The sequence below is a fragment of the Gorilla gorilla genome, chromosome 8 (genome assembly GCF_029281585.2).
Source record: "Gorilla gorilla gorilla isolate KB3781 chromosome 8, NHGRI_mGorGor1-v2.1_pri, whole genome shotgun sequence".
NCBI classification, from domain to species: domain Eukaryota; kingdom Metazoa; phylum Chordata; class Mammalia; order Primates; family Hominidae; genus Gorilla; species Gorilla gorilla.
In genome coordinates, this window is record NC_073232.2 from 132,309,573 (window position 1) to 132,322,137 (window position 12,565).

Here is a 12,565-nt window from a genome sequence, read left to right on the forward strand (position 1 = left end):
ATAAATATGTTTTTACTATAAGCATTTATTATACCATCCTCTTACTTAGTTGTTAAAATTTCCATATAGCATTTATTAAGGTAAATGCCTTGTTTTATAGAATTTAAAAAATTGAGGTGAAATTCACATAAGATAAAATTAGCAATTTTAAAGTGAAAAATTCAGAGGCATTTATAGATTCACAATGTTGAAAAGTCACACCTTTATCTAATTCTAAAACATTTTCTTCACCCCAAAAGGGAACCCCGTATCCATTAAGCAGTTGCTCCCTATTCTCCTCTTTCCCTAGCTCCATGCAACCATCAACTGGCATTCTGTCTCTATGAATTCACCTATTCTGATATTTAATATAAATGGAATTATATAAGCCCAGAAATAAACCTCCACATATACAGTCAACAAATCTTTCATAAGGGCATTAGGAACACACAGTGGGGAAAGGATAATCTCTTTAAAAAATGGTGCTGGGAAAACAATATCCATGTGAAAAAGAATGAAATTAGATTCTTACTTTACACCATATACAAAAATTAACTCAAAATGGATTAAAGACATAAATATAAGACTTAAAATCATAAAATGTCTAGAAGAAAACATAGGGAGAAAGTTCCTTGACATTCGTTGGTGATGATTTTTTGGATATGACATCAAAAGCACAGGAAACAAAAGGAAAAATAAGCAAGTGGGACTCCATCAAACTAAAAATCTCCTGCACAGCAAAGGAAACAACCTGCAAAATGAAAAGACAACCTCCTGAAGTGGCAGATCAAAAGAGAAAAGAAAAAAAATTAAGAAAAAAGAAAAGACAACCTACAGAATGGGAAAATATATTTGCAGACCATATATCTTATAAGGGGTTAATATCCAAAATATATGAGGAACTCATACAACTCAATAGGAAAAAATCAAATACCTTGATTAAAAAATGGTTGCAAAGAACCTGAATAGACATTTTTCCAAAGAAGATACGCAAATGGCCAACAGGTATATGAAAAGGTGCTTAATGTTGCTAATCATCAGGGAAATACAAATCAAAACCACAATGAGATATCACCTCACACCTGTCAGGACAGTTATTATTAAAAAAAAAAAAACCCAAGAGATAACAGGTGTTGGTGAGGCTGTGGAGAAATTGGAACCCTCGTCCACTGGGAATGTAAATTGGTATAGCCATTGCGGGAAACAGTGTGGAGGTTCCTCAAAAAATTAAAAATAGAACTACCATACAATCAAGCAATCCACTTCTGAGTATATATCCAAAGGAAATGAAATCAGTATTTTGAAGAGATATCTGCATCTTCATGCTTATTGCAGCATTATTCATAATAGCCAAGATAGAAAGACAACTCATTGACAGAAGAATGGATAAAGAAAATGGAGTACTCTTCAGCCATAAAAAGAAGGAAATCCTGCCATTTGTGACAACAGGGATGAACCTGAAGGGGACATTATGCTAAGTGAAATGAGCCAGACACAGAAAGACAAATACTGTATGATCTCATTTATGTGTGGGATAAAAGAGCTGGACTCCTAGAAGCAGAGAGTAGAACGGTGGTTGCCAGGGGCTGAGAGGTTGGGGGAAATGGGGAGATGCTGGATAAGAGTACAAACTTTCAGTTATAAAATGAATAAGTTTTGTGGATATAATGTGCAGCATGGTGGCTATAGTTAATGATACTGTATGATTTATTTGAAATTTGCTAAGAGTAGATCTTTTTTATTTATTTATTTATTTATTTATTTATTTATTTATTTATTTATTTATTTATTTAGTAGAGACAAAGTCTTACTATGTTGCCCAGGCTGGTCTTGAACTTCTGGACTCAAGCAATCCTCCCACCTCAGCCTCCCAAAGTGCTGGGATTATGGGTGTGAGCCACCACACCTAGCCAAGAGTAAATCTTAAGTGTTTTCACCACACACATGTGCACACACACACAAAATGGTGATAGTTGTGTTAATTAGATTGTGGCAATCATTACACAATTTATACATGTATGAAATCATCATGTTATACACCTTGGATATATAAAATTTTATTTGTCAACTGTACCTCAATAAAGCTGGAAAAATAAAAGAATAATGACCGTTAAAGAAAAAAATGAAATTATACAATATGTGACCTTCTGTGTCTGGGTTATTTCACTTAGCATAATGTTTTCAAGGTTCATCCATATTGTAGTATATATAAGCACTTAATTCTTTTTTTATGGCTGAGTAATATCCATTGTGTGTTATGCTGATAACATTTTGTTTCTTCATTCATGTGTTGATGAACCATTGGGCTGTTTCTACCTTGTGACTATTGAATGTCTTGTTTGAAATCAGACACGAGAGGATAATGCGACAACTCATATGTTGGTAGCATTCTCTTTGGGAAGAGTCACTCCACAGCACGTGGCAAGGGAACAATGACAGCTCTGTCTCATCTGTAGGAGACAGAAAGAGAAGCAAGTTCCTGTTAATTCACAGGTCACTGAAACAGCTTTACTTTATTGCTCCCTTATTTCCCTCTGTTCCCAAGATGAATTAGACAAGTCTTAATATACACTAATGAGCAGTATTTCCAACCTGGTTGATATGGTTTGGCTGTGTCCCCACCCAAATCTCATCTGAATTGTAGCTCCCATAATGCCCACATGTCATGGGAGGGACCTGGTAAGAGGCAATTGAATCATGGGGGTGGGCTTATCCCATGCTGTTCTCGTGATAGTGAATAAGTCACATGAGATCTGATGGTTTTATAAAGGGCAATTCCCCTGCACATGCCCTCTTGCCTGACACCACATATGAAGTCTTTTTGCCCTTCCTTCAGCTTCCGCCATGATTGTGAGGGCTCACTAGCCATGTGAACCTGTGAGTCCATTAAACCTCTTTTTTTTTTAAATAAATTATCCAGTTTTGGGTATTTCTTCACAGCAGTATAAAAATGGACTAACACACCTGCTTTGCTTCACAGTTACCATTTTTACAAATCATCAGCCATTTGGTAGAACTTAAACATTTCCTTTCACTTGTGTGCTTACCTTCCACAAAACATTTATTTCAATAGATTTTTTTTCACGTCCACTTTCCTCAAGCAATTCGTAGTGAAATTCTACAAATAAATTCCATTTTCTGTCACTTACGGAGAAAGAAAGTCAAAAACAGGGGAAACCCTTATGCCTCAGCCTCAATTCTTCTAATGGCAACACATTTTCAGTCTGCGGTGCGTTCCAAGGCTTTACCACTGAGCCCTTTTTCTTGATAAAAAATGGGAGCTGACCTATTTTCCCCCATTAAATTTTGATATGTTCTTTTCATTAATTTAAAATATCTAGACTCAGCACTTTTAAGACTTTTCTGTTTCTGGCCCAATGGAGAAATGTATCCCAAATGAGAAGCAGTGAAGCAGACTGCATGTTCGGACTCAGATGTGTTTTTTCCAAATCTATGTCAGTTGATCTGAATGAAATTTTCATTGGACATTTGTTAGAGCATTGCTGTAATTTTTAGGGACATGTCCATCAGGAAGCCCAGGTGGGGTTGCATAGAACAGTGCCTATGTCTATTGCATCCAGAGGAAACCCTGAAGGAGTCTTCCTTATCCTCCTAAGTCTTGATGATTTATAGTTTGCATTCTGGTCTCAGGGAATGTGTGAGTCCTGGTGAGCAGCATTCATAGCAGGGGGTGGGAGGAGATGCAGACCTCACAAACCCCGAGGTGGTTTGTGCTGCTGCTGGTAATCTAGTTTGCAAACTTATTGCTTTCAAGAGCTTCCTAAGATGGTCTTAGATATATGGTCTTATGTCAAATTCCAGCTGAGAAGTGAGGATTAATGCACTCCAATCACTCCTAGCCTCAGGTTCCAGTTTCCAGTTTTATGACAGACAATAAGAGAATAAAGAAAGTAACACACATTCTTAGAGCAATAAAATAGTTGCTGGGAACATAATGAAATATAGTCACTTGTTTTTGGTCAAGCTTCTTATCATCCTTTTGGGTTCACATCACACCCATTCTCAGCCCCCTCCTTTTCTTCATTTGGCTTGTGTTTGGGTGTAATTGCACCCATTGATATGGATGATGGATGGTTTAGAATCTGATATCCTCAGTTTGGTTCTGGGCTCTACCATTTACTGTCTGTAGCATATTGAGCAAGTTACTTAATCTCTCTAAGTACCAATTTCCTCATCTATAACATGGCAACAATAATGACTATTCAGGACTATTGTAAGGATGAAGTGAGATCATATATGGAACACTTACATATAAGTAAGACCTGCTTATCTGCTTATTATTGTTATCTAAATAAACACCAAGCAAGTCATTCAGCTACAGTCATTTGAAAAAAGCATCCTGAGATCTGAAACATGAGATAATTCCTAATTAGTGTTTTTGTCACCAGGTAACATCAAGTCCACAATAATAAGTGTGGCCTTATGTTCCAGAACAACATAATGGTGATAAATGGAACAATCTCAAGTTCAAATGGAAAATCTGAGCGGGAGAGGGTGCCAGACAGTCTGAAGCAGGCAGAATGTGGGTGAAATAGATTGAAATCGACTCTGGAGAAATAGGATTCCATGGGCAAGGATAACTGCTCAGGAAATTAAAAAGTATATGTATGGGTGGCAATGTTTCATATCCATTACATTGGTCACCAGCAAGAATTCACCTTCTTGATAATTTGTGTATGTGTCCAACATTTACTGAATTCTCCCAACCAGCCATGCAAATAACTGACACTGGGGAATCAAGTTTCTGGCCCTGAGGAGCTCCTGGTTTCACTGGTGAAGAAGATGGCAAAAAGTGTTGTACAGAACACCATGGAAGAGCAGAGGTGCGGCATCTAACCCAGCAGGGCCCTGAAGTCTTGCTGGGGTAGGGGATCCATGAGCTGAAGGTTAAAGAAAGAAGTAGGTGGCTCATGCCTGTAATCCCAGCACTTTGGGAGGCCAAGGTGGGTGGATCACTTCAGACCAGGAGTTCGAGACCAGCCTGGCCAACATGGTGAAACCCCATCTCTACTAAAAATACAAAAAATTAGCCAGACGTGGTGGTGTGTGCCTGTAATCCCAGCTACTCTGGTAGCTGAGGCACGAGAATCACTTGAACCCAGGAGGCAGAGGTTGCAGTGAGCCCAGATCACACCACTGCACTCCACCTAGGGTGATAGAGTGAGAAACCATCTCAAAAAAAAAAAGAAAAAAAAGTAGGAATTAAGCAGGTGAATGAGCCAGGTGATGTGGGGGCAGGCAATGTCATTCCAATGAATTCTCTCTGCTGAAGCCAGCTCAGCTGGTTGTTGTTACTTGCAGCCAAAAGAATATTAATTAGAAGAGACATTCAATGAGGCAAAGATGATTGTTAGAGGAACATGAAGTTGTAAGAAGAAAGTGATTTTTCAAAAAAGTAAGTAAACGAAATCTGTGTCAACAAGGAAGGAGATGTGCTAGAAGCTGGCCACCAGGCACAGAGACGAAGACCAGCGTGGTGAGTAGGAGAGCCATAAACCTTTGATGTTGCTGGTGACCAGAGGGCAGGACTGGGGCAGGGAGAGGGGAAGTGAGCAATGTGGCGTAGCCACAATGTCCAGGTCTGGGACTTGATCTGTAGGTGGCAGGAAGTCATAGAAAGGCTTCACTCACAGAAATGATGGAATCCGATTTCTGGGCCCTGTTAATTTGTTTTGTTTTAATTTTAGAAAATTGCATATTTTTCATTAGTTTCTCTCTCTCTCTTGTCCTTCCACATGTTCAACAAAATAATAATTGTGGGACAGAAATTAAATGATGATTTCTCTCTTTTGTGCTGGTGGAGTGATTACAACTTTGCAAAGCATCTTCCCATCTGTCACTTCATGGGCTTTTCCTGAGAATATTGTCATTAGCTATGAAATTTTGAAGTCTGCTTTTCAGCTCTAAGTAAGGGAGGGCATCCTCTGGGGCCAGTACAGCTGATTGGGTTCATATGAACCATGGCAGAAGGTCAAATGTCACTTATTCGCTTATGATAATGCAGTTATTCATTCCTTCCCTATCTAGCTTCAATTTTAAAGATTGGCCTCTTTCTGCATGTTTCCAAGACAGCTGTCAATCCAGTTTTCTTTTTCGCAGTAACTGCTCCTTTTCTTCATCTTGACATCACTAGCACTAGGGAAGAATAATATGCCCATGGTCCATTGCCTGACACTCATCCTCCAGCACGTTCATCTTTGGAGACATGGATTTGGTCTCCTTACTTTTTTTAGGGGGGAAGGGAATCACTTTGCTCTTTTCATTAAGTTCCTCTAATAATCATCTTTGCCTCATTGAATGTCTCTTCTAATTAATACTCTTGGCTGCCAAGTACCAAAACTCCATTTGAGCTAGTTTCAGCAAACAGAATTCTCTGGGGTCCATGACGGAACCCAAGATCAGGACCACGGTTGGGCCTCAGCATAAACCAGAGCCAGGAGGCAGTATCTAGAAAATTGCAGCCAGCAGCTCTTGCAGCTATAGTCCTCCTTGCCCTCCTGTAGGGCTGAGCTGCCTCTTCTGGTCTTCATTCCAAATTCCTGGGCTAGAGGGTGTTGGTCTGTGGTCAGGGGATGGTGGGAGTTGAGGGTTGTGCTGTGTGAACATGGTCATTCCCACTGTAAGCCTATCGATGGAGAAAAGGGCAGCTACTCAAAAATGGTCCCAGGCAGAGACCAGTCAGGCAGTGGATTCAGCCATATGAAATTACAGTTGGGCTATGTTTTTAAGTAGAGGTTGGAAACTTTTTTCCCCCCTTTTGGCTGGCATTTGAAGGGGAAAACAGATTGTCTTTTCTGAATCTCTTAAAAGGCATTTCAGTTATTTATTATTCTCTTCATTTTCTTTGCAGGGATCGCCTTCCTCTTGACTTTCTGAGCAAAACATTCTACAATCCTTTCCTTTGGCTCTTTCTTTTTACCTTAGGCATAGTACGTGTGTGTGTGTGTGTGTGTGTGTGTGTGTTTGCAGACTGAGTTTAACTTGATGTTCAGACATGTCTGAGCACGTGTGACAATGGAGGGGCAGAGGGCTATTGACTGGAAGGGGAGGGAGGAGAGATTTTTGCATTGGTGTTGATGAAGAGCCTGGATTGAGGAGGACAACAGGGCTCATGCCTTGCACATTTACCTTCAGTTCAGATTCAAGAACTTGATCTGAGTCCTAGAGAGAGTGTGGCTGCTAGCAGACGCTGTAGGAACCAGTGAGGTTCTGGGGTCTAAGTTGCACTCAATGTGCAGCACAGCGAGGGGGCCACTGTTCCTTCTCCTGTGTGGAGCACAGTGTAGCTCAGGTGTGGTGAAGACCCCAGGGGACTTCAAGCAGTCTTGGCTGCTCAAGGGGAGCAGAATCAAGAGTATCAGGTCTCGGCATTGACAACCAGCTCTACTAATGGTGCTTAGTTGTGCCGAGAAATGGAAGAAACCCAAACCAAACTGGGTCCAGCACAAAGGAGAATTGATGCTTGTACCTGTCCAACCCAGGGACCGATCTTCAGGCCTGGATGGATGTACAGGTGCAGGTGATGGTACTTGGGCTCTCTGTCTCTCTGAGTATTGGCCTCCTGAAGAAAGGCTTTCTCCACCTAGAAGGAAAAATGGCTGACAGTGTGCTAGATTCAGGGAAACAGACTCAGTGGAAAGAGACCTTTTCATCTCCCAGTATTTGTTGAGAAGAACTCTGGGTGACCAGGCTTGTGGCAGTGCCCACTCTTGGACCAACCACTGTGCTGGGGTATGGGATAGTATGACCAGCTGAACCCAGGTCGAGTGCTTCGACTTGTGGCTGGACTGCTGTGATCATAGTCCTACGAGCTCCACAGGGAACAGGGAAGGGTCCTGAGCAAAGAGTACACTCATTTTCACTGAAGCATGATCCTGAAAGGCATCCTCTCAGTGGCCAGCCACAGGGAGGTGCCACCTCAAGTGACTTTTTGAGTAGCAGATGTCAAAGAGAGGAGGACAAAAGGTACAATGTTGAGAGGACCGTACACGAGCATGTGAGAGGCTCCCAGGCAGCCCCAGGAGTGCGAAAGGGGCTGAGGCCCCCACTAGCCTGTGAAATCTGAGTGATCCTTGTGACTGGAGCCCACTGGTGGCTGGCTACAGCCTGGAGCAACCCGGACAACCCAGGTGATGTTCACTGATGGCCTGGATTATTTCAGTTTTTGTAATCCCAGAGAGTGGGAAAGAGCAGGTTTTGGGGAGGTGTAGGAGGAGTGCCTGACAGTTTCATTTGCACATCTGATATAAATGTGAAATGAGTCCAGTCAGCTTGGCCATGTAAGAATCTCCAGAAGAGTTTCACTATGTGTTTCGGTTAAATGGAGTTTAACCCAACTGGGTTCTAAATAGTGAAAAAGTGTTTGGGCCAGTGGATCAGAAAACCTTTGCTAGAGTGGAAGTACTAGAGTTTGTGTCTTAGTCTATTTTTGCTGATATAACATAATACCTGACTGTTTATTATTTATAATAAACAGAAATTTATTGACTCACAGTTCTGGAGGTTGAGAAGGTCAAGATCAAGGGACCAGCATCTGGTGAGGCCTTCTTGCCACGGCAGAAGGCTGAACTCACCCTTTTATAACAGGGCTAATCCCACCCATGAAGGTGGAGCTCTTTTGGCCTAAGCACCTCATAAAGGTCCCACCTCTTAATACAGCTACAATGACAACTATACTTCGACATGAATTTTGGAGGCAACGAACATTCCAACCATAGCAGTAGGTGAGTGGAAGGATAGGAAAGGATGGACAAAGATTTAGATGTTTGACTTTGAGATTGGAGGAGGCACCATTATTGATGACTCTAGTTGTGAGGCTATGGTGCAGCGAAGGAAAAGATTATTGAAACTAAGATTAAAGGAAAAGACTGAAAGGCCAGAGTTTGGGATGGGGCATCCAGTGGATGTTGAAATCACGGAGAATAATAACAGCAGTGGGAGGAGAAAGGGATTGAGACAAATGCTGCAGTCATCAGTGAATGGGGAGGAGCGACTGGGAGGTTGGTAGGTAGAAACTGTATGGAACAGTGAAGACTGATGCTGGGGATGTTCTGTTCCAAGAGCTTGCACCTCCAGGCTTTGAGGGATGTGAAGTGCAGAAGGGAAAGCAACACCCCTTGAGGGACTGCAGCCCAGGCTACCTCCCAATGGTCACATTGAATGCTTACTGCACAGTATTGCCTCCCATGTGAATGGCATCCCCCGACCCTTTCCAACATGGTGGCCCTGGCTTTAGGGAAGGGATATGATTAGGGATTGCAGGGGATCAGAATATGTCACCCCAAAATATGCCGCTTTGGCACAGGAATTATTTTGAGACGGAGGCAAATGAGAGCCAATGCAGAAAGAAGGTTTCCCTGAGCTTCCCTTATCTTATTAAAAGCAGGTACTCCTGAGAAATAAGGCTGCCATAAATCCCTCTCCCAGGGAAGTTTTATGGCCATGAAGAAGAAGGAGTATCAGCACCAAGATGGGCTGCACAAACAAATCGTACTAAATTAACCTTATCTTCCATTAGTTTCCCCCATATGTTTACCTTCCCATGGTCTGTTGCCCCTAAATGCTTACATGCCTTTTCCTTTGTCTTGTCATTTTTCCAAAAATGTATTGTTCTTCATTAAGATGCTAAACAAGCCCCAAGATCTAATGACCACGTTGAGTTTCTTATCACTGATTCTCATCTGTGTATGCATGTTGCATGTGTTACACACTCTGTTATTTTCTTGTTAATCTGTCTTTTGTCAGTTTAGTTTCCAGAGCTCCAGCCAGAGACCCAGGGAAGGAAAAAAATTTTTTCCTCCCTACCAGACCATCTGATTTCCAGAGGAACAAGAAGGAAATGCTCAGAGAAGAGGGTGAGGGCTTTGAAGGGTGTCTTGGTCTGTTTTGTGTGCTATAACAGAATACTACATAGTTGGTAATTTACAAAGAACAGGAATTTATTGGCTCACACTTCTGCAAGCTGAAGTCCAATATCAAGGGGCCAGCATCTGATAAGAGCCTTAGAGCTGCACCATCCCATGGTGGAAAGTGGATGGACAAAGAGCACAAGACAGTGAACCCACTCCTGCAAGCCCTTGTCATAATGGTATTGACCTATTCATGAGGGCTGAGCCCTTTTGACCCAACCCTCCCATTAGGCCCCACCTTCCAACACTATCACATTGGGGATTAAGTTACGAATTCTGGGGGATACATTCAAACCATAGGAGGGGTTGCGTTGATAATGGATGTGAATAGAAGGGCTATGGGGGTTAGTGAGGTGAGAGATGGGGTAACAGAGAGGATGCATGGAGTAGAATGTTGAAACTCACCCAGAGCACACACTAAAAAGAGAGTTGCCCATGTAGATAGCAGCTCTGTTACAGATCACCATCTTCCACTTGGAGCATCCAACCTAATGAGTTTGCCTAGATGCTCATACTGGAAGCCACTGTGTGTTTTCTTTGTCCCTGGCATCATGGAAGACATCTTTCCTAATAGACTACCCCAAAGATTTCTTGCTTGGTGTAAATCTCAGTAGTCCTGGGGCTGACCCTAGGAGCCTCAGAACTAAATCCTGGAAATCCTACACAGTCTGTATTTTAAGCCAGGCTGTCCAAATATATCCCCATATCACTGTTTTTATGTAACATGGCATCAAACTGTCAAAATCTTAACTCTGGTTGTATAGATTCCCTGCCTTATTCCAGAAAGGATTATGAGACAATAATAGATTTAGTTTAACAAGATAAAAACAGGTGAGTAAAGAAATGGAGGTTAAAGGAAAATAACTTTACAAAAAATCCAATGATGCCCAGGGTAAGGTTAGCACATCAAGTGTGCATGATATGGTTCCAGAAGTGTGGCTATGAGCTCCTTAGCCTTCAAAGCACAGGCATAAATAAGATTCGTAAAAGATTAAAAACAAGCCAGTGTTCAGAAAAGCACAGCTATTTTTGTTACACAGGAGCTGAGAGATTTCTCCTGTGGGTCTTCAAAGGAGACCCAGTGTGATGTAGCAAATAATATCCTCAAAAACATTCAGAGAGAATATGTAATCATATAGAATAATGAGTTTCCCAGGGTTGTGTCTCATAGTATCTTTCAATGTGGGTCAACGGTAGAGTGAAAAAGTACAGTTTAGTAAAAACTTTTATATGGGAACAAAAAATGGTTCAACTTTTCTCTCTAAGGGTCCAGCTGATGCAAAAAAAAGTTACATTAAAAATTAAAGGAAAGAATCCAGGCGGGTTGACTCATGCCTGTAGTCTCAGTGACTACAGGAGGCTGGGGTGGGAGGATCACTTGAGCCCAGGAGTTGGAGGCTGCATTGAACTATGATATCACCACTGCACTCCAGCCTGAGTGACAGAGTGAGCCTCTGTCTCATAAATACATAAATAAATAAAGTTAAAGGAAAGAATATATGGCACATTCTCTAGGCAGCCCTTCATCATATTATTTCTGGCAACTAAGTGGGAGTTGCTAAATATGTAGCAGTGAGTTTGATGTCTGTCCTCTGACAAATAGCTACAGAGCATCAACTAAGTCACCATGGGCTGGAGAAAGGGTAGGCATCCTTTTAAGACAATGGCAGGATCTGGCCAGGATTTGTGCCTGAACCGAGGGCTGGCTCGCTTGCCCAGGGCTCACAGAAGTACTTGTCTGCAGGGCCAACACTTTCCTTGGAAAGCAATACTAGATCTCTTCTAACACACAGATAAGTGGGTGATTAAAGCTCTCAAGTTTTATGTGAATCTTAGGAAAATATTGAAAGCAGGTTTATTCATGGTGAGCATGAGTAGGGTCCCACATTGTACTCAGTGTTAAGAGTAGAGACAAACTCCTTGCCTTTGTGAAGCTTCCTTTCTTATGGGAGGAGGATGGAGAGTGAAGATGTAAATGAGTGAACAAATAAAAAGATAATTATGGCTGGGCATGGTGGCTCACACCTGTAATCCCAGCACTTTGGGAGGCTGAGGCGGGTGGATCATGAGGTCAGGAGATCGAGACCATCCTGGCTAACACAGTGAAACCCATCTCTACTAAAAAGCCAAAAAAAAAAAAAAAATTAGCTGGGCATGGTGGCACGTGCTGTAGTCCCAACTACGTGGGAGGCTGAGGCAGGAGAATTGCTTGAACCTGGGAGGCAGAGGTTGCAGTGAGCCGAGATCGCACCACTGCACTCCAGCCTGTTCAAAGGAGTGAGACTCCATCTCAAAAATAAAATAAAAGATAATTACAAGTTTTGTTCAGTGGAGGGAGGGAGATGGGATGATGAGAGAGAGGAAAGTCCTTACATGAAGTGAGGTGTCCTAGGTGGGTACACTGAGGCTGGGGCCTGCATAAGACACTGGTCTTGCAGAGCCAGGAAAGGAGCCTTCTAAGGCGAGGCAGTGACAAGCAGGCAAGGCTTAGTGTTGAAGGAACTGAGGGCAGACCTGTGTGGCCAGAGCCCAGGGAGGAGTGGGAGAGGGTGTGAGATGAGGCTTGGGGGTAGAGGGAAGGGCCCATTGGAGGAGGCCTTGGGAGGCCACAAGACAACCTTGAACTTTAAGCGTTATATCTTCTTTGTAGAGTTTCT